We start from the raw sequence: 27,686 nt of genomic DNA, 5'->3' as shown, positions 1-27,686 counted from the left end.
GTAACATAGGCAAAAGCGCGCTCCCAGCCTGGCGCTCGGCCATTATGGGACCTCAACGCTTGGAAAGTGGTGTTTGTACCCAACCCGAAGACAACCGCATCCACGCCGCGGCTGTGGGAGGCAAGTGCTGCCGTCAGGTGCCTACCGGTAACATAGGCAAAAGCGCGCTCCCAGCCTGGCGCTCGGCCATTATGGGACCTCAACGCTTGGAAAGGGGTGTTTGTACCCATCCCGAAGACATCCCCACCTCAACAGCTGCATTTGGGGCGCCACATGGTAAATTGTCGCCATAGGCGCGGCCCAAACCTACTTTTTTTGTGCTCACGAGGCTTTAGACAGAAATTTAGAGCACATTGAAAATCGACATGGAACTGGCAGAACTTAGTCTACGAGGAAACAAATCGCAAATAAGTGTGACGCTCAAGGTGATACAAATCGGAACACACTGCCACCTCTGCGAGGCATAGTAAGCAGGATAGAAAAATTAACGCAAAAACCAAATGCAGCACATGAAACAACAACAAGCAATTTTTAGTATACTTGCTGCTGGTGCGACGCACCGAGACAGTCAAGCCGGAAATGTCTGATAGTAGCACAGCTAGCGCCGCTCTGTGGCTGGATTTTTTTCAGTATGCGTGTGAGCAGAACCAATGTTTAAGTGACTCCGATCGGATAGTTAACATGCGCCTGTACCTCTGTGGCAACACTAAAAGTGGTATGATTCGCGCATCACAGAACATATGAAAGAATAATGGAAAACATGGAAAAAAAGTTTTATTCACGCATTTCAAGTGAACCCCATTCGCTTGTGGGACAAAGCAATTTTTTTACAAGCGGAAAGACAGCAATTTGCTGGACCATTACCTTGAGAAGAGGCGCCTACTGCAATTGGCGGACCCCACACTTCCAGATTCCTGTGTCATGCTGCTAGTGATACACGAGATGACACAAGACGGCCATGGACAAGTTCCAGGTTAAAGCACCATCCACTTCTGAGGAGCTTCTCTACTGCTTAAAATATGTGTCGTCCGATTCGTGGCCTCCACATCCATCAATACGCGAGGTGCAACACAAATCAAAAAGGGAATGGACTCAGAACAGAAGAGAAGATTACTCTGCCAACACAAGGTGTCATATCCCTGGTCAAGGGGAACCTCCAAAGAACATGCTCAGAAAATCTGAGAATGTTAGGAAATCTGAGGCACGGGAGACAATATTCCTTGTGAAATCAAACATTTTGCTTGTCCCAATGACCGTGAATAATATTCAGGTGTCCGCGGTCATCGATACAAGTGACTCAGTCAATCTGATTAATGAGAAAAGAGTTGACAAAGACGAAATCAATGCCAGAAGACCTGTCAAAGTTCAAGGTTATGAAGAAAACTGTGGTAAACTAGCCGGATGTAAAATCGACGGATGCAAAAATAAAATGCAGATACGTATCTAGAGCTCACCGTGAGGATCCTTGTCATGCAAGAAGTGGAGTTCGATTTTCTTTAATCCCAGCCTGACATGAAGCTATTCAAGATGAACATTTCTTGGAACAACATTATCACCACCGAGCATTCCAACCTCAAGATAGGACAATCACAAGCTCTGACAAGATTTAGTTGAAATTTCCTGAACTTTTGTTTGTCGGCACCTATCCCCCCTCAACAACTGCAATCGAAGTACCTTCTGAACTTAGAGACAAAAGTGTTGTGGGGAAGAAAGCGTATGGGCTAAGCCATGAAAAGTACAGGAGCTACAAGGAATGTTGGTATCATCAGAACTTTGACCTCATTAGCATAGTGCAGAAAGAAGATGGACTCTATCGCTTGTGCAGAGATTATCAACTCCACAAACAGACTTATTCCTTTCCCGATGAATTGACAAAATAATTGACGAGACCGGTGGATGTCAATGGTTTTCCAGGATAGACCAATGTTAAGGGTATTGGCAAGTACCACTCAAAGAGGAAGCCAAGATTTCACTTTGTTTATTACACCTTTAGACATCTACAGCAGCATTTGCGGAAGCATGTCAGCTAACTTCGCTTGGTTGACCATGCAGGCTCTGCTGTTTTTTCGTCCTGTGAAAAACCTGCCTTTCCTGGCAGCTCGTGAAAGCGCACCATGGTAATTCAACCTGCAAGTCATCGCAATTGGAGCAGCAGATAAGACAGCGTACTACCCGTTTGCTGACAGACTACCTTCTTGGTTTCCCTCGTCTGTGACGTCACCAACCTTGGCTATAAGTACAGTGGCCAATCATCACCTGGTCAGAGGGCACGGCGGCATTCGCGGAAGCATGTCAGCTAACTTCGCTTTGTTGACCGTGCAGGTCAGTTTTCACAGTTTTTATTCTGGTACTCGTACCAGCTAGTTATTATGCTCTAGTGATGCTGCTGTGCCCTCGGCGATGCTTATGTATTATTTCCGATTGCTGGTCTGTGATGCTCCTTGTGCTGTGCGGTGACATAGAAACGAACCCCAGTAATGACAGTAATGATCAAGCTGTGTTGAACTTAAGGATATAAAAGCGTCCAAAAAAAAAAATGGGATGACATGCTTTCTAAAATGAACGATAAGCTTTCGAAACTCGACGAAGTACTAAGATTATCGAAAGCGAACGAAGAAAAGATAAAGACTCTCGAAGAATCCATACAGTGGATCAGACCATAACGTTACAAGAAAGGAAGCTTCGTGATCACGAAGACAATGCACACAGAAATAATTTAGTAGTCTTTGGCGTTCCTGAAGATCCTAACGAAACTAGAGAAATTTTGGAAGAAATGGTGGTACACAAAAACTTCAAGGATAAGCTCGGCTTAAGCATCAATTCCGTTGAATGCATTCACAGAATTGGTAGAAGCCGCAGTAACAAACTTAGGTCGATTGTTGTCAGAACTGTACAGCTACAATGAAAAGATTTCTATTTTAAGAACTGCTTCAAATTGAAAGATACTGGCGTATCTGTATCGCATGACTTTTCACAAGCAATGTTGCGCACAGGAAAGAAGCTATGGCAATCCATAAATTCTGATCGACGTCCCGGCGAGCAAGTCAAACTTGTGTATGGTAAACTTTTTATAAATAACACAATCTACACGTGGGACAGCAGAATCCCTTTACAAAGGACAGATAGCATAAAAAAACCTGCGAGGTCATGAAATACAGTATAGACCACTTATAACGTAACCGCTTATAGTGCAGGACCGGATATAGTGCAGTCTTTTCAGACTCCCGTTAATTTTCCCATAGCTCTCCATGTATACACGTATCGCTTATAGTGTCGCGGGAAACGAAATACCGGTTACAGTGCGGCTGCCTGGGAGTACGGAAGTCAGCAGAGACAGCAAACGCGCCCCTCAAACGGGCGCCCTAAGGAGTGCGAGCAAGAAAGAGAGACGAGAAGGGTACGTGGTGCGAACGAACAGCCAGTGAGGCTGAAACCAGAATCTTGAGTGTGAGTCGTGAAATATCACGGCGCGCATAGCAAGCGAGGGCCACAAAACTGCCAATGCCGGCCAACGCTCGCTTCACGATAACGGCAGCAAACAAAACTACAGGGAGCGGGTGGCGCCGGCACGGCACGCGCGAAGGGCGCACGCGGAGACCGTGGAATGTGAGGGAAGAGGGGGGCAAGGAAGCGGATTTCGCCTCGGCAACTCCGCCGCTTCGGTGGCTCCCCTCGCCCTCCCTCGTAGCTCCCTCCCTTTCGACTGTCACCGTGCGCGCCCGCCGCCAGTGCAGGCGCCGCCGTTCCAGCTGGCCCGGCGCCAGCTCCCCGAAGTTTCGTTTTCTGCCGTTATTGGGAAGGGGGCGTTTGCCGGCGTGGGCAGTTTCATTGGCCGGCCTGGGACAGTGCCGCTGCTTCCCTCTGCGCCGTAGCCACAGCGTCCAAGGTCAACACATGACTAGGAAGTGGAGAAAGCATAAAGGAGAAAGAAGGGTTCACTGCCACTCTCTACGCGTGGCTACGGTAGCATGGCTGAGACGTCGGCACGTACACGCATCTTCCGGCGCAACACAGAATCGGCGACCTTGCCATTTGAGAGAGGGTGAAATTTCCGCCGTGTTTTTTTTCTTTGTTTTTTTTTTGTTTTGTTCGCGCGCGACATTGAGGGGTCTTTCCTAAGCTTTTACCCTATGGCAGTACCGGAGCAATGCCGGTCGGAGGCGCCGCGGCGTGAATTATTTCGAATTAACGAGATTCAGCTGTAAATTGAATGCAAACGTTCTAGCCGCATTCCTCGACTGTCGCATACACGTGGCGGCTCGGTGCACACGTTTTGCATATGTGCGGGCCTTGAAAATTGTTGCTTTGCCTATAGTGCGGTACCGCTTATAGTGCAAACATTCGCGACTCCGGCGACTTACGTTATAAGCGGTCTACACTGTAAATCTGACACATCGAAAGTCTGATGTTCACACGCCCAACATAAACAAATAGAAAGGGTTTTCCATCTCTTCTGTTTGAATGCGCAAAGCCTGTGAAATAAAAATACTCTGCTTTGCTCTCATACGATCCCCGCATCACCGTTATCTCTGAAACTTGGCTTCATCCTGATATACCAGATAGTTTCTTTTTGCCACCTTCGTGCACGTGTTATCGTAAAGCCTGTCCTACACGAGGTGGCGGAATAGCAGGTCTTAGCAAAAACATGTTACCGTCGGTACCGTTACCCCCTGTTAACTCGGACCACGAAAGCGTTTTCTGTAAAGTTAACTTATCAGGTAATCAGATCATTGTGGCAGGAGTGTACAGGCCACCTGGGGCTAATTCTAACAAATCTATATTGTAACACATACTTGATTGAAGTTACTTTAACTAATTTACATTGGGCCAACTTGTGCCCGACAAACAGTTAAGCGAGAGTCTCGCTCCAATGTACACGGTCTTCTCACAAGAGTTCCACCCGTCTTCTTTTTCCTCGTGCCCCACACTGACGACACCTTGCTCCGATCTCACGTGTCTTGTGAGCACGTGTTGGCCACTTCGCTGCTGCTATCTTTCGTACGTAGCCGTAAACACATGGACAGGCGCAGGAGACGGCTGGTGCACGAGATTTGAAGGCACTTGTGTCATTGTCCCCCTTCTGAGAGCGCATCGTCCCGATGCTTATAAAGAAGGCGGTGGTTTTCCCACTGTCATTCGCAATGCTTGTTGGCCAAAGCAGTTATTGTCTGTCATAAGGTTTCATTCGGATGACATTAACGACTTCTGTGCGATGCCGCAGTCATGATGAAGTTATTTGACCTTCTGAAAGAACTTCCTAGTTCAAGGGGCTAAGTCGGCGAATTATCCTGTACGGGCCAAAATAACGACGAAGAAGCTTTTCGGATAGGCTGCGCATCCGTATGGGAGTCCACACCCACACGGATGCGCAGCCTATCCAGGTGCGTGCTGGACGTCTCTTCGTCGCAAGTTGTATCGATTCACATAGATTTGCTGTTGCTGCTGAATGCGGTGTCTCAGCAGCTGCCGTGTCTCTTCAGCTCTTTCTGCGAAGTCGCTGATATCGTGGTCATTTTCGGAGGTCTCATTTACAGGTAGCATTGCATCTAAGGATGTGGTGACGGTCTGGCCAAAAACGAGTTCGCAAGGCGTCATTCGAGTTGTCTCTTGCACTGCGGTATTGTACGCAAATGTTGCATACAGTAGGATCTTGCCCCATGTTCGGTGCTCCATGTCCACGTATATTGGTAACATATCAGTAAGCATTCTGTTGAGTTGTTCAGTCAGCCCATTTGTCTGCAGATGATATGCGGTGGTTTTTCTGTGACTGGTGTGCATCAGTTTCATAATGGTCTGTGTCAAATGGGCAGTAAATATGGTTCCTCGGTCTGTGATCAGCTACTTCAATGCTAATTCAGCTACTTCAATGGTCGTTCCCTTAACAAGAGACCCTGTTTCGGCATATCGAGTTAGGTAGTCAGTTGCAACTACGATCCACCGCTTTCCTGACGATGATGTAGGAAAGGGGCCAAGTAAATCCATTCCCACTTTTGCAAATGGAATTTCCGGTGGCTGTATGGGTTGTAGGAGACCTGCTGGTTTCAATGGTGGCATTTTACGTCTTTGGCAATCCCGGCAGGTTCTGACATAGTGTTGCACAGAATTCAACAACTTTGGCCAGTAATACTTCGTACAGATGCGTGCGAAGGTTCTGCTCACTCCTAAGTGTCTGTCTGATGGGTCATCGTGGCACGCTTCCAATCTCTCTGGGCGTAACTTTGAAGGTACGACGAGCAGAATTGTCTCAGCACTATGTTCAAAATTTCTTTTGTACAGGACGTTATTCTTCAGTACGAACGACGACAAGCTGCGGATAAAAGCTCGTGGAACGTCGACAGTGTGTCCTTCTAGGTGATCAATGAGCAGACGTAACTCCGCGTCAGAGTGCTGATGCTGCGCCATTTCCGATGATGTCACAGCTCCTAGGAATGGGCAATCCTGTTCATCTTCAGCAGGTGTAGATTTCGTGGATTCAGTCGGTGCACGCGACAAGCAATCAGCATCACTGTGCTTGTGACCGGACTTGTATACAACCGTTATATCGTATTCCTGCAGTCGCAGGCTCCATCTTGCAAGCCGTCCAGATGGGTCTTCAAGATTGGCCAGCCAGCACAACGAATGATGGTCGCTGATAGCTTGCTGATAACGTGCTGATGGCCCATATCACCGCGAGGCATTCTTTTTCCGTCGCTGAGTAGTTCACCTCAGCCTTTGAAAGAGTGGGACTAGCATACGCAATGACTTGTTCCTCTCCATTCTGCCACTGAATGAGGACGGCCCCAGGGCCTAAATTGCTTGCGTCTGTGTGGATATCAGTCTCGGCTTCCTGGTCAAAATGCGCAAGAACTAGATGATTCTGAAGACACATTCGTAGTTCATTGAAGGCATTCTCCCATTCACTCGACCAGACGAAAGGCATGTCTTCTTTTGTTGGCCATGTTAGCGGTTCGGATCCTTGACAAATTTTTGAAAAATTTCTCACGAAGCATCTCTAGTAGGTGCAGAGTCCTAAGAAACGCGTAAGGGCCTTTTTGTAGGTTGTTACTGGAAATTTTTCAACAGCCGCAGTTTTCTCAGGGTCTGTGCGAATTCCTTCTGAACTGATGACATGGCCAAGGAAAAGGAACTCGTGAAAGCTGAAATAGCATTTCTGCGGTTTTATCGTCAAACCTGCTGATCTAATAGCTTTCATCACAGCCCACAGTCATTCTACATGCTGCTCGAGGGTAGCAGAAAAAAGCACGACATCGTCAAGATAAACGAGACAGGTTTGCCATTTCAGACCGGTGAGCACAGTGTCCATCATCCGCTGAAATGTTGCAGGTGCGGAACAAAGGCCAAACGGAAGTACTTTGAACTCGTATAGTCCGTCTGGCATCACAAATGCCATCTTTTCATGATTTCATTCGTCCACTTCTATCTGTTCATAGCGAAATATTTAGCGTGCACAATAGACAAGGACACAGTGAAGGGGGACACATGAGCGCCTGTGTGAAGGGGGACGCAAAGCGCTCGTGTGTCCCCCTTCACTGTGTCCTTGTCTATTGTGCGCGCTAAATATTTCACCATGAATATGTAACAACTTTCCCAACTATCAGTTCTGCTCCACTTCTATCTGCCAGTACCCATTTTTGAGGTCTAGGGAGGAAAAGAATTTTGCATCTCGTAGTCTATCTAGAGTGTCATCGATTCTTGGAAGTGGGTAAACATCCCGCTCTGTGACGGCATTTAGCTTCCGGTAATCTATGCAGAAGCGCAAGGTCTGGTCCTTTTTCTTTACAAGTACCACAGGTGACGCCCACGGACTTGCCGACGGCTGAATTACGTCATCTTTAAGCATTTCCTTAACTTGACTTCCGATGGTTTCTCTCTCTTTTGGAGACACTCGGTAGGGATGCTGGTAAATAGGCCTCAATGATTCATCGAAAATTATCCGATGTTCGGCGATAGATGTACGTCAGACCTTAGATGAAGTTGAAAACCATTCGGCGAATTCTCTTATGAGGTTCTCTATTTGCTCTTTCTGTCCGGGCAATAGACCTGGCTCGATGTCGATTGATGCAAGGAGAGAATCCACATCTTAATTGGGAATTCGATAGTGCAATCTCGGGAATGCTTAGGTCCGTACGTAACTTCGACAAAGTTTTTAAGGCTTGCAATAATGGTTCTCTTCCATGACATGTTGCACCTCATTTCCAAAATTAGTGAGGAAAACGCAGCTGAAAATAAGGCCTCTTGCCATGCAAATCCCTTTTTCAAGTAAGAGTCTGGTGTTGCTGTCTGCAATTCCTTCGTAGTCACTGAACGCGTTGCTCCTTACTGCAACAGCTAAGCTGGATCTCAGAGGAACCATCATATCGTCATCAACAATGCAGGGGGCATTGAATTTTTCTTCAGTGTCAATTGTTGCGACAGTTTGCCTCGTTAAAAAGGAAACACATGATTCCCGCAAGTCGATTACGGCGCTGTTAGCCTGTAAGAAGTCCATGCCAATAATCAAGTCTCTTGAGCACTCGGAAAGCACAATAAAGCTAGCAACGTAGATGATCTAGACAAACACCAGAATCAGAAGCTAATTACCTCCGGAGATTTCAATCTTCCTAGTAGTGACTGGTGTCCATTGACGTCTGGCTCCACTGATGTGAATAGTTCTTAAACTTCATTGGATATGATGTTGACGTATAACAGTTCTGCATTCAACACGTGTAACTCGCACATCATCTTCCACCTTATATCTAATCCTCTGCTCGACTGGCTTCGGCGAGTGAACAACTTAAGTACACGAGAGGATTTCTGACAATAGCTTAGTGTACCTCACATGCATTCATTCACGCAATTCCCATTCATGCAACATCAAATCGATAAGTGTTAAAAACTATGAAGCGGCTGATGATTCGAACATTATACTTCGATTGCAAGAAGCCCTTCTTTCATTTTATGATGATAACGTCAACACAATGTGGACTAAGTTTAAAAGGTGCTGCCAGTACTGCATTGACACTTTCATTCCTAATAAAATGAAACGGATAGGTGGAGATAACCCGTGGATAATGAGAGAAATGATTCACCTAAAGCCCAGACTCAAACATTATAGGAAGCAATAATATGATAAGATACTTATAACAAATTTAGCTCTCGATCTAAAGTTAAAGCTACGGGAATCAACAGAGCGCTGTTTTTCTGTTAAGTTTTGTTGCTTTGTAAAGGAAAATCCTGCCAAATTTTGGCAATACTTGTCCCAAAAGAACTCTGGCCAAATAAATCAAGTACTATTGAACGGTAGCATACTTATAGACAAAAAAGAGATAGCTGAATCATTCAACACATTTTTTCAAAGTGTTTTTTCAATGCCATGTTCTTCGATGTCAAATTCATTTGCTGAAGTACTCCAAGACAATGAAAACAATAGTGTTACTATACCTATTGAAGGCGTTACTAAGCTTATCTTGCATTAGACAATAAAAAATTTGCCAGGACCAGACGACATTCCAAATGCATTCCTCAAAAGATACTCAATAGAAGTGGCTCGCCTTTTAGTAATAATTTTCCAGAAGTCTACCGATACGGCGACACTCCCTGATGGCTGGCGTACAGCAAGAGTTATTCCTGTTTTAAGGGGGTTTATTTACAAGCAGGGGCTACGTAACAACAGCCTTGGCCCAAGAGCGTCGGTCGCTGTCTCGCGCTCTCCGGGCTGCCGGACCTCGTCGTCCTCTCTAGATAGTTCTTGACCCTCTTCCCCACTACATTGGCCCCGGTGGCGAAGAGGAGCCATCCTGGCGACTCAAGGCGCTGCAAGCACAAGAGGGTCGAAGTAGCGCTTTAAGCGGCTCACGTGGACTGTTCCACGACCGCGGCAGCCTCTGTCGGTGGGAGGTGTCACAGGCTCGACGACGTAGTTCACCGGCGACTGGCATTGTATGATCCGGTAGAGACCATGATATTTCGCTGCAAATTTGTGGGAGAGACCGGGGGTCTGGCATGGAATTGACAGCCACACGAACGAGCCAACAGGGAAGGTAGGGGCAGGTTTAGCCAGGTCACAGAGTTCTTTTTGAAGACCTTGTGCTACGGATGTAAATGAGCGTGCTAGTTGGCGGCACTCTTCGGCACATTGAGCGAGTTCTGAGGCTGGGCGGTATTCGGACGCATCCGGGCGGTACGGAAGTATGGTATCCAGTGTGGAAGAGGGCTGACGTCCGTATAGAAGGAAGAAAGGGGAAAATCCAGTGGTGGCTTGTGTGGCTGTATTGTAGGCATATGTCCCAAAAGGAAGCACCAAGTCCCAATTAGAATGGTCGGAGGCTATGTACATGGAGAGCATATCACCAAGTGTTCGGTTAAAGCGCTCCGTCAAGCCATTAGTCTGTGGATGATAGCTGGTAGTGGTGCGATGAATAGTATTGCACGCACTCAGAAGCTCTTGGATGACTTGCGAAAGAAACACACACCCTCGGTCGCTCAGCAGCTCGCGTGGCGCGCCGTGGTGAAGAACGAAGCTGCGCAAGATGAACAAGGCAACATCACGAGCTGAAGCTGTTGGAAGAGCAGCGGTTTCGACATAACGAGTGAGATGGTCGACGGCCACAATAATCCACCGATTGCCCGCAGGGGTGGAAGGAAGGGGCCCGTACAGGTCTATGCCGATTCTGTCAAACGGGCGAGCGGGGCAGGGCGAAGGTTGTAATGGGCCAGGCGTGTGACAAGTTGTCTTCCGGCGTTGACACTCAATGCAGGAGCGAATGTGCTTGCGGATGTATGTGTACATTCCCCGCAAGCAGAAGCGCTGGCGAAGTGTATCATAGGTTTTCAAAACGCCAGCGTGCGCGTTTTGTGGGTCGGCGTGGAAATGCGCGCACAGCTTGGAGCGTAAATGGCGAGGTATGACAAGAAGCCATTTTCGACCATCTGGCTGATAGTTGCGGCGGTACAACATTGCGTCCCAGAGCGTATAATGAGTGGCCTGGCGACGAAGGGCACGAGAGAGCCGTGGGGCAGGTGTCGTCGAAGGCGCAGCTAGAACGTCGATCAGCGAGGCGATCCAGGGATCCTTGCGCTGTTCGGATAGTATGTCAGTAATATTGATGCTGGCGAAGGAAGTTGCGGAAAGGGAAACAGGCGCAACGTCCGAAGACACCGGCGAGCGGGAAAGTGCGTCGGCGATGGCATGCTTGCGTCCGGAGCGGTAAAGAACGCGTATATCAAATTCTTGTAAACGTAGCGCCCAGCGTCCAAGTCGACCCGACGGATCCTTCAATGAAGCCAACCAGCAGAGCAAATGGTGATCGGTGACGACATCAAACGAATGGCCGTACAAGTAAGGGCGAAATTTCTGCAACGCCCAAACAATGGCCAAACATTCCTTTTCGGTAACCGAGTAGTTGCACTCTGCCTTCGTGAGGGCACGACTAGCATATGCAACTACGTACTCAGAGAAGCCCGGCTTTCGTTGGGCAAGTACAGCGCCAAGTCCGATCCCACTAGCATCCGTGTGTACCTCGGTTGCAGCGGTAGGGTCGAAGTGATGTAAAATGGGCGGTGACGTCAAGAGATGACGTAATTTTGCGAAAGCCTCATCACATGCCGTCGACCAACCAGACAGAGAGCTATCGCCGGTGAGTAGCTTCGTTAGTGGTGCTATAATAGAAGCGAAGTTCGTCACAAAGCGGCGAAAGTATGAACAGAGACCAAGGAAGCTGCGAAGCGCTTTCACGGTGGTAGGCTTCGGGAATTCCGCAACAGCACGAAGTTTCTGCGGATCGGGAAGGACGCCGTCCTTCGAGACTACATGGCCCAGGATGGTGAGTTTGCGAGCTCCGAATCGGCACTTCTTGATGTTAAGCTGAAGACCAGCGCGCGTCAAGCAGCTCAATACTTCGCAAAGACGATGCAGGTGGCTATCGAAATCAGGGAAGAAAACAACGACGTCATCCAGATAGCACAGGCATGTCTTCCATTTTAGCCCACGCAAGACACTGTCCATCATCCGTTCGAATGTGGCTGGGGCATTACATAGACCGAAGGGCATGACATTGAATTCGTACAGCCCATCGGGAGTTACGAAGGCAGTTTTCGGGCGATCGGATGGTGCCATAGGGACCTGCCAATAGCCGGATCTTAAATCTAGTGATGAAAAGAATTCGGCTCCTTGCAAGCAGTCCAGTGCATCATCGATTCGTGGCAGAAGATACACATCTTTGCGCGTAACTTTGTTTAATCTGCGGTAATCGACGCAGAAGCGTATCGAGCTGCCCTTTTTCTTGACGAGAACAACAGGCGACGACCAGGGACTGCAGGAAGGCTGAATGATGCCACGCTGAAGCATGTCGTCCACTTGTTCGGAGATCACACGACACTCGGCAGGGGATACGCGGTAAGGACGCTGTCGGAGAGGCGCTTGTGAGCCGGTGTCGATCGGATGAAGAACAGTGTGCGTGCGGCCTAATGACTTCTGCTGGCAATCAAACGAGTCACGAAACTGGTGTAGAAGTGCAAGAAGTTTCTCGCGGTGCACCTTGGGAAGTTCGTCGTCGATGGCGGAGTCAAACATGTTTAACGGTCGGCGATCAGGCGTACCAGCAGAAGGTGTCAGGGCACTAAGTTGAAAGTTGTCCGCGTCGTCAAGGCAAAAGATGGAGGATACGTCGAATGCCTGAATTGTGCCTAAACACTCTCCACGGAGTAAGGTTGAGGGAACTGGCAACGGATTCATAACAAACAACGATGTAGCACCGTTGGGCATGTCGAGAAAGGCAAATGGCAATGCGAGATTCCTGCGCCGTTGAACGGTCTCAGAGGGGGTAAATAGAACTGTGGATTCACCAATGGTGGCACAGGACACGGGTACAAGGGCTGCACTATTGGGTGGGATGTTCGTGTCATCGGCGACAAACAACTTCTCCAACGTAGGGGCAGACGACGCGGAACACAACGCAGAGAACGCCACCTCGGCACAAGCACAGTCAATAACGGCATGATGGTGAGAGAGAAAATCCCATCCGAGGATGACATCATGCGAACAGCCCGGTAACACAAGAAACTCAATGGGATACACAACATCTTGAATGACGACGCGGGCTGTGCAGGCGGCTGATGGCTGAATATGGTCTGCGCTGGCGGTACGGAGGGACAATCCCTTTGATGTCGTCGTAACCTTCCTAAGCAAGCGGCAAAGTTTCATGTCTATCACTGAAACTGCAGCGCCAGTGTCCACAAGCGCAAGGGTATGAAAGCCATCCCCAAAAACGTCGATGAGGTTGGCCGGAGAAATGCGAGGACTTGAATTTATCGACGACGACGCAGTTCGTGCCTCGGGAACTGCGGCATCTAGTTTTCCGCGTCAGAAGGGCAGGGACGACGGCGCATAGGTGACAGAGAGCGGCGTCGAGGGGATGGAGATCGGTGGGTAGGGGACGGCAGGCGCTCGGACAGGCGCTCGGGCAGGCGCTCGGGCGAAGAAGATTGTTGTAGCCGCGCTATGCCATCAAAGCGTCGTGGATCGTACGCAGACGGTCGTATGGCGTCCATTTGAACGGGAGGGCAATGGCAGCAGAAGCGTGCCACATGTCCTGCATAGCCTCAAGAATAGCATATAGGGCGATTGTCCGCAGTGCGCCATGGATTTGAAAACGTGGGGACTGCTCGGCTGAACGGAACAGGTGGTGGTCGAACGGCTGCCGGCGCGGAAGAATAGGTTGGCTGACGATGCGACCCGGCAGCGACGACTTGCGCGTACGTCAAGGGCGCAGACTCCGGAGGTGGCGGATGAGCGGAAGGCAAAGCGTCAGTGACCTCCTGCTGGATAACTTGACGTATGACTGGGGCCAGATGTTGTGGCTGTGCTGGCTCGGGCGTGCTTGATAAAATAGAGAGTTGTCTGGCGACCTCCTCACGCACGAACTGCTTTATCTGAATCAGTAGTGCATTCTGGTCACCCAGAGTCAAGGACGCGATCGAGTCGTTCTGTTCTAGAGGGCGTCGAGTTTGGGCGCGTTGCTTGCGCAATTCGTCGAAACTCTGGCACAAGCTGACAACATCGGCGACGGTTTGTGGGTCTTTGGCCAATAACATTTGGAATGCGTCATCGGCTATTCCTTTCAGGATTTGTTTGATCTTATCCGACTCGTGCATCAACGGGTTGATACGCTTACACAAGTCGACGGCGTCTTCAATATAACTGGTGAAGTTCTCACCGGGTTGTTGAGCGCGTTCACGAAGTCGCTGTTCTGCGCGGAGCTTGCGTACCGCGGGGCGGCCGAAGATTTCCGAAAAAGTGGTCTTGAACGAGGCCCAGTTATGAATCTCCACTTCGTGATTGCGGAACCAGAGACTGGCGACGCCGGTCAAGTAAAATATGACATTGGTCAGCCTAGTCGCATCGTCCCATTTGTTGACTGCGCTCACCCTCTGATAAGTTGCCAACCAGTCCTCGACGTCTTGGTCGTCAGTCCCGCTGAATATCGGCGGGTGATGCTGAGGCAACACGCCGGGACAGATGGTGGGTTGAGTCTGAGAGGGCCCTTGGGTGGTGGTTTCTTCAGCCATCGCTGGCGCTGGAGGCAGGGTACGGCTTCATAGTTCCAGGTTGGGAGACAAGGAGACTACCCAGCACCTTTCCACCAAACTTTAAGGGGGTTTATTTACAAGCAGGGGCTACGTAACAACAGCCTTGGCCCAAGAGCGTCGGTCGCTGTCTCGCGCTCTCCGGGCTGCCGGACCTCGTCGTCCTCTCTAGATAGTTCTTGACCCTCTTCCCCACTACACTGTTTTTAAGAAAGGCTCCCCATTACAGTCCCATATCGTCCAATTATCTGACCAATTATCGTCCCATATGCCTAACTTCTTGTTTCTGTAAAATGCTTGAGTATATATTAGCAAAATACAGAAATGATTCTTTATCGCAAGAAAACAGAACAACTGATGTACAACACAGTTTCCGGCATGGATAGTCCACAGTAACTCAACTAATCGCAACAGTTCAAGAGTTTTCCAAGGTTCTTAACCGAGGCGGTCAGATTGATATCATACTACTAGACTTCTCAAAGGCATTTGATAAGGTTGTGCATTCAAGGTTATTATTAAAAATGAAAGAAATGGGTTTGCCCTCGCATATTATTAATTGGGTTACAGCATATCTATCCAGCCGTAATCAGTACATAAACTCTCAATCGCCATTCTGCTTTATCGTGCAGGTGGGTTCTTCTCCTTCGTTGAACTGTAAAAGATCTAGCAATCGTTGTTTCCTAGTACTTCCATGCCCACAAGTGTTATTCTCTCTTGGTTGCAAGTGAGTATATGTAACAAGGTTATTGTACCTCGCCGGTGACCCTGGGCCGCCGAAGGAGGAGCCAAGCAAAGAGCACAAAGAACTGCTTTCTTTGATAAAATCCCTTCACAAGAACGTTGATGCAAAGCACAATGAAGTTATGGCATCTCTGAACGCTGTCAAAGAAGCGCAGAACTCACTTGAGGAAAAAATTTGCGACATTCATAACAGGCTTTCTCTGGTAGAAGACACTATGCGCTTGACTGGAGAAAACGCGTGCTTGGGCGTGTCACCACAACTGGCAACTATAACCGAACGTCTTGACGAGCTTGAAGATCGCTCTCGCCGAGATCGCTCTCGGCGAGATCGGCATTGAAGACAGTGTTGCCGAAACATGGGCCCAGTGTGAAGAAAAGGTGTGTAAAATCCTTAATACAACGTTGAAGCTTAACCTGGGTACTGATGACGAACGCATATCTCGTGCGCACAGGCTGGGGAAATTTACACCGGGAAAGTGCCGGCCTGTCATAATCAAATTTGCGTCTTCCAAGCTACGCGAGGGCATTCTGGCCGCAAGAGCCAAACTGAGGGCTTGTGACGTGTCTGTTAATGAAGACTTCAGCAAGGCTACAAGAAGTGTGCGCAAAAAGCTTTGTGAATACGGAACAGCTAGTAAGGAGCAGTTCACGGTACGTTACAACAAACTATATATACACAAAAAGTGCTTTGTCTACTCACGAGCAACCGATAGTATTTGTGAACTAGAATCTGGCAGTGCCGTAAACTCAAACGATTTCTCGTCCGCTTCTACGTCTGCAGGTCGTGCCACTTACTTGTCCTAGCACAACAAACGTTACACCCCCTGTTCCACGAAGCATGTGCGAAGCATAACCAATAAGCGAGATACTTTATCGGCTATCGTTGACTCATGCTCCGCTGACGTTGTGGCGCTTATGGAAACGTGGCTTTCTGCCGAAGTAGCGAACTATTTGACTGCGATAAAAAGTACAGTGTCTATCGATGTGATCATCGCACCGGAAAAGAAGGAGGTGTACTTATAGCAGTAGCCGATAACCTAGCGTCACATATGATACCAGTTAATTCTTCCTTAGAGCTTGTTTGTGCGAACATCCCTGTGCATCATCAAAGTGCTCTTTTTTGTGTGTAGTACAGGCCTCCCAACGCGACGCCTGATTTTTGTGAATTATTACATGACGCATTGAACTCATTAGTTCTACAATTCCCGCATGCTCCATTGTTTCTGTTAGGAGACTTTAACTTTCCTAAAATTGATTGGTCAGGTACCGGCCCTACAAACACTGAAATGACCGTCGAGAATAAACTATTTGTTAATTTATGTTTAGATTTCAATTTCACTCAACTGGTCACCAAACTAAGAGTAGGCCTTACGTCTGCTAACGTGTTGGATTTGATCCTGACCACGGCACCAAACTTAGTGCACTCACTGACTTATTTTCCTGGTCTTAGTGACCATTGCTGCCTTGAATTTACCTTGAACGTCGACATTTCACCCCGAACTACTATTACCAAAACTATAAGAAACTACAAGAAAGGGGACTATGCAGCGATAAATAAGGAACTGGAACAGTTCATTGATAATTATATGCCTGGTTTTTCTGACAGATCACTCGAGCAGAATTGGAGCCTCTTTAGAGACGAAGTCGCTTCATTGATCGACAGGCACGTACCACTACAAGTTATATACAAAAAGCAGCGAGCGCCATGGTTTACAACAAACCTAAAAAGGCTTCTTAATAAGAAAAAGCGCCTCTTCCGTTCTGCAACGCTCGGCAGCAGTGTTTTTCGTTGGCACACTTATCACGAAGCTTTTTCAGCATATCGCTCTTCTATCAAAAATGCCAGGAGTGACTATCTCAACATTACGCTTCCCTCGCTATTGTCTACTGACGCATCCAAGTTTTGGAAAAGCGTTAAACCAATGAAAGACACTGTAATAACACTTCCTGATTCCGATGGGCGCGCACTGCGCAACGAAGAATGCTGTTCCGTTCTTAGCGATGTTTTTTCGCAATGTTTTTCTGATTCACAAGCAATTTCGGTGCCGCAGCTATACGACCGCGGGTTTTTTCCAATGGATTTTGTTGTGATCGAATTTGAAGGAGTCATTACTTTAATCCGGAAACTTAAGCTGTCGTCTGCCTGCGGCACCGATGAGATAAACGCGAAATTTCTGAAAAACACTGAAGTGTACTCTTCCATAATTTTGTCACACATTTTCATGCAGTCTCTTCGGTGCTCCACTTTGCCACCTGATTGGAAGATGGGGAAGGTGATTCCCATCTTTAAATCCGGTAACCAACACTCTGCCTTAAACTACCGACCAATATCGCTAACAAGTATCCCCTGTAAGATGCTTGAACATGTAATCTATTCTAACCTCATAACATTTCTTGAAAGCAACTCATTCTTCAGCAGGTTCCAACACGGCTTTCGTAAGCACCACTCGTGCAAAACTCAGTTTCTGTCTTTTATGCATGATGTCATCTTAGCGCTAGATAATAGAATTCCGGTTGATTGTATGTTTTTAGACCTTGCAAAAGCCTTTGATAAAGTGTCGCACCAACTATTACTACTTAAGCTCAGCACGCTAAACATCGACCCCAATATCCTCAAATGGATAGAATGCTTTCTGACCAACTGCACTCAGTACGTAACAGCTAATGATTGTTCCTCACATCCCTGCGCAGTTAAATCGGGCGTTCCGCAAGGATCAGTTTTAGGTGCTTTGCTCTTGTTAATATATATCAATGACCTTCTGCATAACATCAAGTCATCCATAAAACTGTTTGCAGATGACTGTGTCATGTACCGTATAATAACGAACGAAAACGATAACTACCTTCTTCAAGCCGACCTTAATAGCGTCTCCGACTGGTCTAGAACATGGCTAATGACTCTTAACGTGAATAAATGTAAAAGTATGGCAATATCGCGTTTTTCTAACACTTCTGAACCTTTTACCTACACCTTGAATGGAACTAAATTGCAGCAGGTTAGTACTTACAAATACCTTGGTGTTTACATATCGAATGATTTATCATGGCACTCTTACATTAACTACATTACTAACAATGCTTGTCGTACTCTTGGTTACCTTCGCCGAAACTTTCGACAAGCCCCAGCACACCTTAAACTACAGCTATATCAAACATTAATCCGTCCAAAGCTCGAGTATGCTTCAGCCGTATGTGATCCCGCTCAATCAACGCTAATTGACACTTTAGAATCGGTCCAGAACCGTTCAGCACGATTTATACTCAATAATTATGCTCGTACTGCCAGTGTCACCTTGATGAAATCCACTCTTCACCTTCCAAACCTGGCAATCAGAAGAAGGATTTCCCATCTCTTGCTTTTTCATAAAATTTTTTTTCATAATCAAGTACTTCGACAGGAATTCCATCTCAGAACCTGCTTACTTTTCATCACGTGTTGACCACCTAAATAAAGTAGCCGTTCCTTTTTGCTGCACTAATCTCCTTTAATTCTTTTCTTCCGATGACAAGTAGAGAGTGGAATCACCTTTCCCCCCTCCATCGCTGCCACTGAGGACAAAGCGTTCTTCAAGTCTGCAGTTAATGAACACATACTGGCGTAGCTGCAAACTAATGTTGTTGTTTTCCTGTGAATTCCTTTTATTGTTTTGCTTTTTATTTACATTGTACCCACCCAGGAGTGGCAATGCCTCTTCTCGTCTTGCACTGGAGGCCTTCTTTATCAAGCAGAACAGAGATCGGTGTGTAAGTGAGCCGTCTATCTCTTTACTTGACGCCGAATTTGACTTCTTGCGCAATCGTCTTTAATCTACACGTGCCTTTCTTATCGTCTGGCCTGCGCATGCGTGACAAGAGGATATATATGTGTGTACAATCCTTCCTTTGCATTAAACAGTTGTGAGTAGCGCTTGTCCTTGTTTGTCCCTTTCTTGTTTCTGTCTTTTATATTGCGCTGAGTTACTTGTTCAGTGGTACCCACCCCCTCTGTAACGCCCTCTGGGTCTTGAGGATATACTACTAAATAAAAAATAAATAAATAAATGTTGACGGATCCCGTTCGCGGTTTTTGGATGTAAACTCAGCTGTTCAGCAGGGGTCTTTTGTGGAACCACTCATATTTAATATTTATATTAATGACAATTTGGATGCGGCAGACTCGCCTGTATCATTGAAGTTATTCGTAGATGACTGCATCCTATTTACCCCTGTCAATTCGGTCTCACACCAAATTACCTTAAATAACACTTTAAATAAATTGGCAGAACGGTGTGCTAAATGGGAAATGGTAATTTACCTTCAGAAAACTGTGTACACATGCATCACTAATAAACGCAACAAACTTCACTTTGCCTGCCATATAAAAAACAACCCCCTTAAACAAGTTCAGGAATACAAATACTATCTAGGATTGACATAAACTTCCAGTCTTAACTGGTCAACTCGTATAAATAACATATGCTCTATAGCCCGAAAAAGGCCTTTTGAAACATAAGTTGGGCGAATCTTCCCCCTCCCTAAGATTGATGACATAGAAAACTTTTACCAGACCTTTGGAATACAGCAGTGGGACCCTTTCACTCAGGCAAACACAGAAAACTTTAAAAAGATTCAAAGATTAGCAGTCCGCCACGTCTACAAATGTTTCAAACGTCTTGACTCACCTTCACCAATGTTGCAATTGCCCGAACTTGAACCACTTGCTCAAAGGAGAAAAACAGCACGTTTTATTTCTTAGCATTTCTTTGTTTTGGTAAACTGGGATTAAAGACCGACGATTACTTGGAGAGACACACTGGTCGAGCATCACGTCACAAACACAGTCATCACATCAAGCCTGTATTCACAAGAACTAACTTATACAAATAATACAAATATTCATTCTTTCCACGTACAATTACAGATTGGAATTCATTACCATCAACTTCACCCTTGCTATGTGGTACTTTGTGATTTGTTAACATGTATGTCCTCTTTTTTTGTGTTTGCACCCTCTCCTGCTTGGACTATTGTCCGCAGTATTGTACCAAACAAATATATATATATATATATATATATATATATATATATATATATATATATTGCTACGGGTTATTCTGTTAGGAGAGGGTTTATTAGGACACGACGTACCCGACGATCTTGAGCGCCAGCCTATGTTCCGTGATCCCTTGGCAAAACGTCCTTTTCTTTCACACCTCTTATCTGCGTCCCACTACAGCTTATGGCACATACCCAAATACCACAAGACCTTCACGCTTGAACACATCCCCCCGCGTTTTGACTTGCCCAGTGGGCTTCGTCTGAAGCCCACCGGGCAAGCCAAACAGCATCTCGAGAGTTAAAGGTCTTCAAGCGGGCAACATGAGTCAATTCAGTCTTTGAAGAGCGTCGACAATTTGAATGGAGGCGCGCTTATACGGTAATTCAATTCGCTTATACACTCTAGAACAACATAAGGTCCAACATAGTGTGCCAGTAGTTTTTCGCACAACCCACGCTTTCTTGTCGGCGTCCATAACCACACTAAGTCACCTGGATCATAAGTGATGCCTCGGCGTCGGCAGTCGTAACATGCCTTTGAGCGATCTTGTGAAGCAAGAGTGCGCAAATAAGCAAGGCGTCGTGCTTCTTCTGCACGACAGATGGTCTCAGATATGCAGGCATCATCGTGGTTCATAAATGGGAAAATCGTATCAAGGGTATAACGTGGCGGCCGGGCGTAAAGGAGAAAGAAGGGGCTGTAGCCGGTAGTTTCGTACTGGGCGGTGCTAAATGCATAAGTCACGAAAGGTAGAACACTGTCCCAGTTCTTGTGATCTGTTGAGACGTACATGGACAACATGTTCGGGAGAGTTCTGTTGGTGCGTTCCATAAGGCCGTTCGTTTGGGGATGGTACGGCGTAGAGTGTCGAAAACTTGAACAACATAGACGAAGCATCTCTTCCACGACATCTGCAGTAAACTGTCGCCCACGATTGCTAATAACGACTTTAGGAGGCCCGTGTCGGAGAACAATAAATCGTAGCAAAAAAAGGTACACGTCGGCTGCAGTAGCCGATGGTATTGCAGCCGTCTCACAGTAGCGGGTCAGGTGGTCAGTGCACACAACGATCCAACGATTTCCGTTAGAGGACCATGGAAACGGGCCGAGAAGGTCGACGCCAACTTGCTCGAATGGAATCCTTGGGGGTGGAACAGGGTGCAGTCTTCCAGAAGGAGTACTTGTGGGACGCTTGCGACGTTGACATTCGTTGCAGCTAGACAAGTACTGCCGCGTCGTCTGATGCATATTAGGCCAGTAAAATCTTTCTTGAAGACGGCAAAGTGTTCTAGCTGCTCCCAAATGACTGGAAGTTGGGTCATCATGCATAGCCCGTAAGATGGAAGTGCGCAGACTTTTCGGGACCACGAGGAGATATCCTGAGCCTGTGGTAGAATAGTTCTTATATAGGAGCCCATCACGTGTGCAAAAGCGATTGGCTGTTGATTTATTTTTGGCAGCCAGCAGTTGCTTTAAAGTGTCGTCGTTTTGCTGCTCAGTCTTAAAGATGTTTAGATTAGGAAGTGCTGGCTCCAAGGATACGATGTAGTGGTCGAAGTTGTCCGCGTCACAGTCCGTTGGGCGAAGCGGTAGCCGCGAAAGGCAGTCTGCGTCGACGTGCCGTCGACCGCTTTTATAGGAAACGGTGAAGTCGTACTCCTGTAGACGGAGGGTCCAACGTGCGAGCCTACCAGATGAATCACGCAGATTGACGAGCCAGCACAAAGAGTGATGGTCTGTGATGATCGTGAAAGGGCGTCCGTACAGGTATGACCGAAAGCGCTGTACTGCGAAAATTACTGCGAGATATTCCTGTTCGTGACGGTGTAATTGCGCTCAGGCTTGCTTAGACAGTGACTCGCGTACGCGACGACGTGTTCTTTGGTGTCGAAGTGTTGAATAAGAACAGCGCCGACACCAATACCGCTAGCATCCGTGTGTAGTTCTGTTGGAGAAGCTTCGTAGTTCTTTTACTGAGCGAGGTTGTGGAAAGGCTTCGACTGCAGCCGTTTTTGCTGGATCAGGTCTTATGCCCTCTTTGTCGACTAGGTGACCTAGAACCTGCGTTTGGCGTTCGCCAAAGCGACACTTCTTGGAGTTTAATACCAAGCGTGCTTTGCCTAGGCACTCTAGCACAAGACTGAGGCGTGTGTTGTGTTCTCAAAAAGTGCATCCGAAAATCACGACATCATCCAAATAACACATGCAGACTTCCCACTTCAAGCCACGCAAAATGTTGTCCATGAATCGCTCAAAAGTTGCAGGCGCGTTACACAGCTCGAACAGCATCACATTAAATTCAAAAAGTTTGTTTGGTGTAACGAATGCCGTTTTTTCCTTGTCTGCCTTATGGATCGGAATCTGCCAGTATCCGGACCGCAAGTCTACACTCGAAAAGTATGAGGCCGAAGAAAGGCAATCGATAGCATCATCAATCCGTGGCAAAGGATATACGTCTTTCTTGGTAACGGCGTTGAGGCGGCGATAATCAACACGAAATCGCTATGTGCCATCTTTCTTTCTGACTAGAATTAATTACTGGTGCTGCCCACGGACTACTCGACTCTTGAATAACGTTTTTCTTTAACATGTCACGGACTTGGTCATTGATCACCTTGCGCTCCAAAGGGGACACCCGGTATGGCTTTTGCCGCAGAGGCTGGTGAGATCCTATGTCTATGCGGTGCTGTACACGAGAAGGGGGAAAGGATGGTGGAGCTTCTCGCTGGGAAAAGTCTAACACCGCGACATGCTTTCGTAGAATATTCGCGAGCTCCAGACGTTGGTTCGTAGTGAGCTATTTGTTTACCATAGCCATTAAAGGAAGTGTCCATCGCGCATGCAGCTGAATGGGACTCATCCATGGCATCGGGGCCTTCTGCGAGGATGGCAAGCGCTTGATGTTCACGAATAGCTGCAAGTTTCAGACCCTCTGGTAGTATTGTGGGTTCATTGGAGCAATTTATCGTCCATAAGACAGTACGCCCGTCGAAACCCGACAGTGTGCAATAGGGGACCAGAACATTCTTCCTAATGTAACTAAGGGGGACGGGCTGTACGGTAGCATCAAATGTTCTGTCGGTTGCAGGAGAACAGGCGACTGGGACACATTTCGCAGACAACAGCGGTACAACAGTATCTGCAGACACACAAAGGGCACTTTCACTTTCGTAACACGGCGGGTGATCCACAAATACGGCCAGAAGGCTCGAATCTACAGTTATTTCACCCGTTCGGCAATCAACATTGGCACCACACAGCTTCAGAAAATCGAGGCCCAGAATTACGTCATGCGTAGCATGAAGTAAAACTACGAACTCCGCGTTATATGTTTCACTGCCCAAGCTAACTTTCACAGTGCACAGACATACAGGGTATAATAGTTCTCTACTCACTCCACGAAACATATCGGCACGGTCCCATGAAAACATGACTTTTCGTCCTAGCAGGCATTTGAATGCGAGACTCATTACTGAAACGGTCACTCCTGTGTCCACTAAGGCCATTGTTGAGACGCAGTCTACATGCACACACACCTTATTTTTAAACATGCAAATTGGCGGTGGTGGAGGTATTTCTGTCAAAATTGAAGACTGTCCAGCGGCCGCGCTGACTAGTTTTCCGGCGAAGGCGACGGGTAGCGGTGCCGGGGAGACGGTGACCGGTGTATGCGAGGAGCAGGCGGTGGTGTCAAGCTCCGATCGGAGGCAGGGGAACGGTTTCGCAGTGTTCCTGGGGTCTCGTTGGACATATGGCTTGGATAGGTGTACACACAGCCAACGCGTTGCTGGCCAGGTATTGTTGATCGGTCGTACCTCGGCGGCTGGCCGAGGTACGGCCTCGGTGGAGCCGCGTTTCAGTACCTGGCAATGTGGCCCTCGACACCACAGTTGTAGCACAAGAGAGGAGGGCGATCGATTCGCTCAAAGCGCTCAGCCGGCAGAGGTCGTCGAACTGGGCGCAGCATGTCAGTACGCTGAACCGGAGCCGTACGCCGCTGTGCACCACGGTTGGGTTGAAAGCATTGCCCATATCGCTATTCTGACGGACACGTCTCCGGATGTGCCTACGTACTTCTAGACACATCGACGTCCGTGACACACACAGACGGCAGAAAAGCAGCGCATGGAGCTTCGGGCGCTGAGTGAGACACTGGGTACGTAGCCGGCGGTTGAACTGTGTTGTACATTATTTCATTGTGCCGCCGCAGTTCTTCGCGTACTATTTCGCGGATAGTAGTGGCAAGCTCGGTGGACGGGCTCGTATCGACGCTGGCGACAGTGGTCACGTTTGCCAGTCGTCCAAATTTGGGGGCGATACAGCGGATCCTCAATGTCTCAAACGTACGGCAGTGACGCAAGACATCAGAGACAGAGGTGAGGTCTTCTTACATATCAGGAAATTGCAGACGTCTTCCGCGATACCTTTCAAAAGATGTCCGACTCTGTCTTCTTCAGACATCCACGGGTTCACGATCTTGCACAGCTTGAGCACCTCTTCTATATAAGTAGTGCATGTCTCTCCCATACTTTGATCTCTTTGGGCAAGCGTTAGCTCCGCACATTTCTTTTTTGCATCAGAGTCGCCAAAACATTTTCCTATTTCCTCAACAAATCGTTCCCATGTTGTTAAAAACTTCGTGATTCTCGAACCACATCAGTGCGGATTCTCTCATAAATAGGACGACGTTGTCAAGCTTGGTGACCGAGTTCCAGTTGTTATATCGGCTCACCCGATTGTAGTGCGTAAGCCACTCATCCACGTCTTCTCCCGCTCTTCCCGCTAGAGAGCGTGGTTATATGTAATGTTGTGGGGGTGCAGGTGTCGTTGACCCTTGCACAGTTGCAACTGGCGCTGGGTCTGGTCCTCCGTGCTGTGGCATGATGACTGCTGGCGAGAGACCGGCAAGGCGGCAGCTCCGGCGAAATTCAAGCGCTTGGGACTCCGTAGTATGTCGACGTCGTGTACCCCGCACCTCCACCACTCTGTTACGGGTTATTCTGTTAGAAGAGGGTTTATTGGGACATGACGTACCCGACGGTCTTGAGCTCCAGCCTAGGTTCCATGATCCTTTGGCAAAATGTCCTTTTCTTTCACACCGCTTATCTGCGTCCCACTACAACTTATGGCACATACCCAAATAACACAAGACCTTCATGCTTGTAACAACATATATATATATGTATATATGTATATATATGTATATATATATATATATATATATGTCGACGGCATACTTGTCTAATCAAGAACAGGAGATGACCACACTAGTCAACTATCAATGGTTCTAGGTGCATTGAGCAAAGCAGAGCTTAAGATTAAGATCAGGAAGAGTGAGTTCTGCCAGAGGAGTGGTTTTTCTCGGCAGGGTATTCGAGGGGAAGACAGACAGACAGACAGACAAAGAACTTTATTTGTGGTCCTGAGGAACCGCTTTAGGGTACCTCCCTTTTCAGGGACTCCCCGTAGCCGTCGCGGGCCGCACCCACGTCGGCGTCGGAAGATCGTGGTCCTCCGCTCTGTCACAGGCCCTCTGGACAGCCCGTAGTTGCTCTGAGAGGTCGCCGCTCTTAAGGGCTGCCTCCCAGTCCGTTAGAGTGGTAAGCGATGAAGACAAGAGTACCAAAGAAGAAAGTGTTCAGCGTATCAAGAGTCTTGCCAAGCCCTTTGATCAGCACTCTCCGAATGTTTTAAGGCCTTGCAGGACATTTCCAGGCCTTCATAAAGGATTATGCAAGAAAGACAAAATGTCTCACAGCCCTCACCCAAAAAGAGGCTACATTTGTGTGGTCTGAAGGCTGCGAGCGGTGTTACGCAGAACTTGTTGAAATTTTTCTTCAGACCCTGTCCCGACGCTCCCAGACTTTACCCTGCCATTTGAACAGTACACTGATGCCTCTCATTATGGTACAGAAGCCATTCTTTATCAAAGACATGTCAACAAGCCTGTCGCGAAACTACAAGCGATAGGTAGCGCATTCCTTGCACTTTAAGCAAACCCATGTAAACTATGCTACGACAGAAAAGGAAGTATTGGCTGTAGTTATGGCCCTAGTATTTTAGAAGCTCTCTGGAAGGAAGAAGCTTCAAATTGTTTACAGGTAATCAAGCACTGACTCACAGCTTGACAATGACACAGTCCTAAGGTAGAGTGGCAAGATGGGTGAGTGAAATTCAACAGTACACTTTCGAGGTAGCGCATTGCCCAGGACAAATGCACCAGGACACAGATGTTCCATCTAGACTTCATGTACCAAGAGAAGCTATTCATGAAGTGAACACAGTCGAATGCCCCTACAACGAAATTTCCGGCACAACAAAGATTTTCCGATTCCCCGTCAGCTGCCCATAGAAAGTAATACAAAAAAAGTCTCTTCATAATGAAGGCGTTTATATTTCCGCTTCAACGAACTTTTCAATAACGAAACTGGGACTGAATTGAAATTGGAACTGCCGAGTAGTCAAATTAGAAGGCCCTTTCAAAGCTGTGACGACCGTATGTCCGCTTGAACGAGGTTTTCGCGAACGAAATCAAACTCAATGTACCGATTTACGTTACTGTAATCCATAGCCACGTGTGGTCATCACCCACCTGCACGAGACTGCAGGGTATCACCGCAATAGCTGCCGTTTTCAGTGGTCTGTGTTCGGTAGAAATGGCTACACCTACGAAGAAGTGTAAATTTCTCTCTCTCGAGGAGAAGGCACATATGCTTGCCGAGGCCAGAAAGCGGAAGGAAAAAGTCTCGCAGTTTCGCCCGAAAGGCAAAGCATCGATTGCGATAGCAGATTAGTAGACAGTGTTACGATTGATGTGTGACACCTCTGCGGATGCTGTGACAATTGACGTGTGACAGCTTGTTCAAAAAGGATTATGCTGTTACGATTTACGTGTGACACCTCTGTGGAGAAGATTATCGGAGGACCATGCCTAAACCAATGGAGGATGAATCCCTGATTTCCTATGGTTGTCTCGAGTGGTCCTCAATCTGGCGGGCGAGTCGCAGTGATTAATGACCCCCTTTGTGTGCGTGCGCCCAGGAGCGAACTGTGCACCACCGGAGACCTCGAGTCGCAGTGATTACTGGGCCCTTTGTGTGCGTGCACGCAGGAGCGAACTGTACACCACCGGAGACCTTGAGTCGCTGCTAGCGGAGGCAAACCCGGGAAACGTCGCCTGTGAGAGAGGGAGCAGCCGCCGCACCCCTGACTGGACTCAGTACCTGTGACGTGACGTTGACGTGAGCGAAATCCCGCCTACGCTTTTAGCGGGCCTATTTAAGCGGCCCCGCCAGGTATTTTCTAATCATTCTCCTCTTTTTTTATCCTTCATCAACCATGAAAT

The 27,686-nt window shown here is 47.7% G+C and overlaps 1 protein-coding gene across 1 annotated transcript in view; it reads right to left on the bottom strand.

The window, feature by feature from the left end:
- LOC119461869 (stimulator of interferon genes protein-like) overlaps nt 1-27,686 on the bottom strand; it is a 362,093-nt gene that overhangs the window by 94,588 nt on the left and 239,819 nt on the right. The window lies entirely within an intron of this gene.

Source organism: Dermacentor silvarum, chromosome 8 (assembly GCF_013339745.2).
Source record: "Dermacentor silvarum isolate Dsil-2018 chromosome 8, BIME_Dsil_1.4, whole genome shotgun sequence".
Classification (NCBI taxonomy): Eukaryota; Metazoa; Arthropoda; class Arachnida; order Ixodida; family Ixodidae; genus Dermacentor; species Dermacentor silvarum.
Note: the sequence above shows the minus strand (reverse complement) of the source record. Positions and strands in the feature narration are given on the sequence as shown.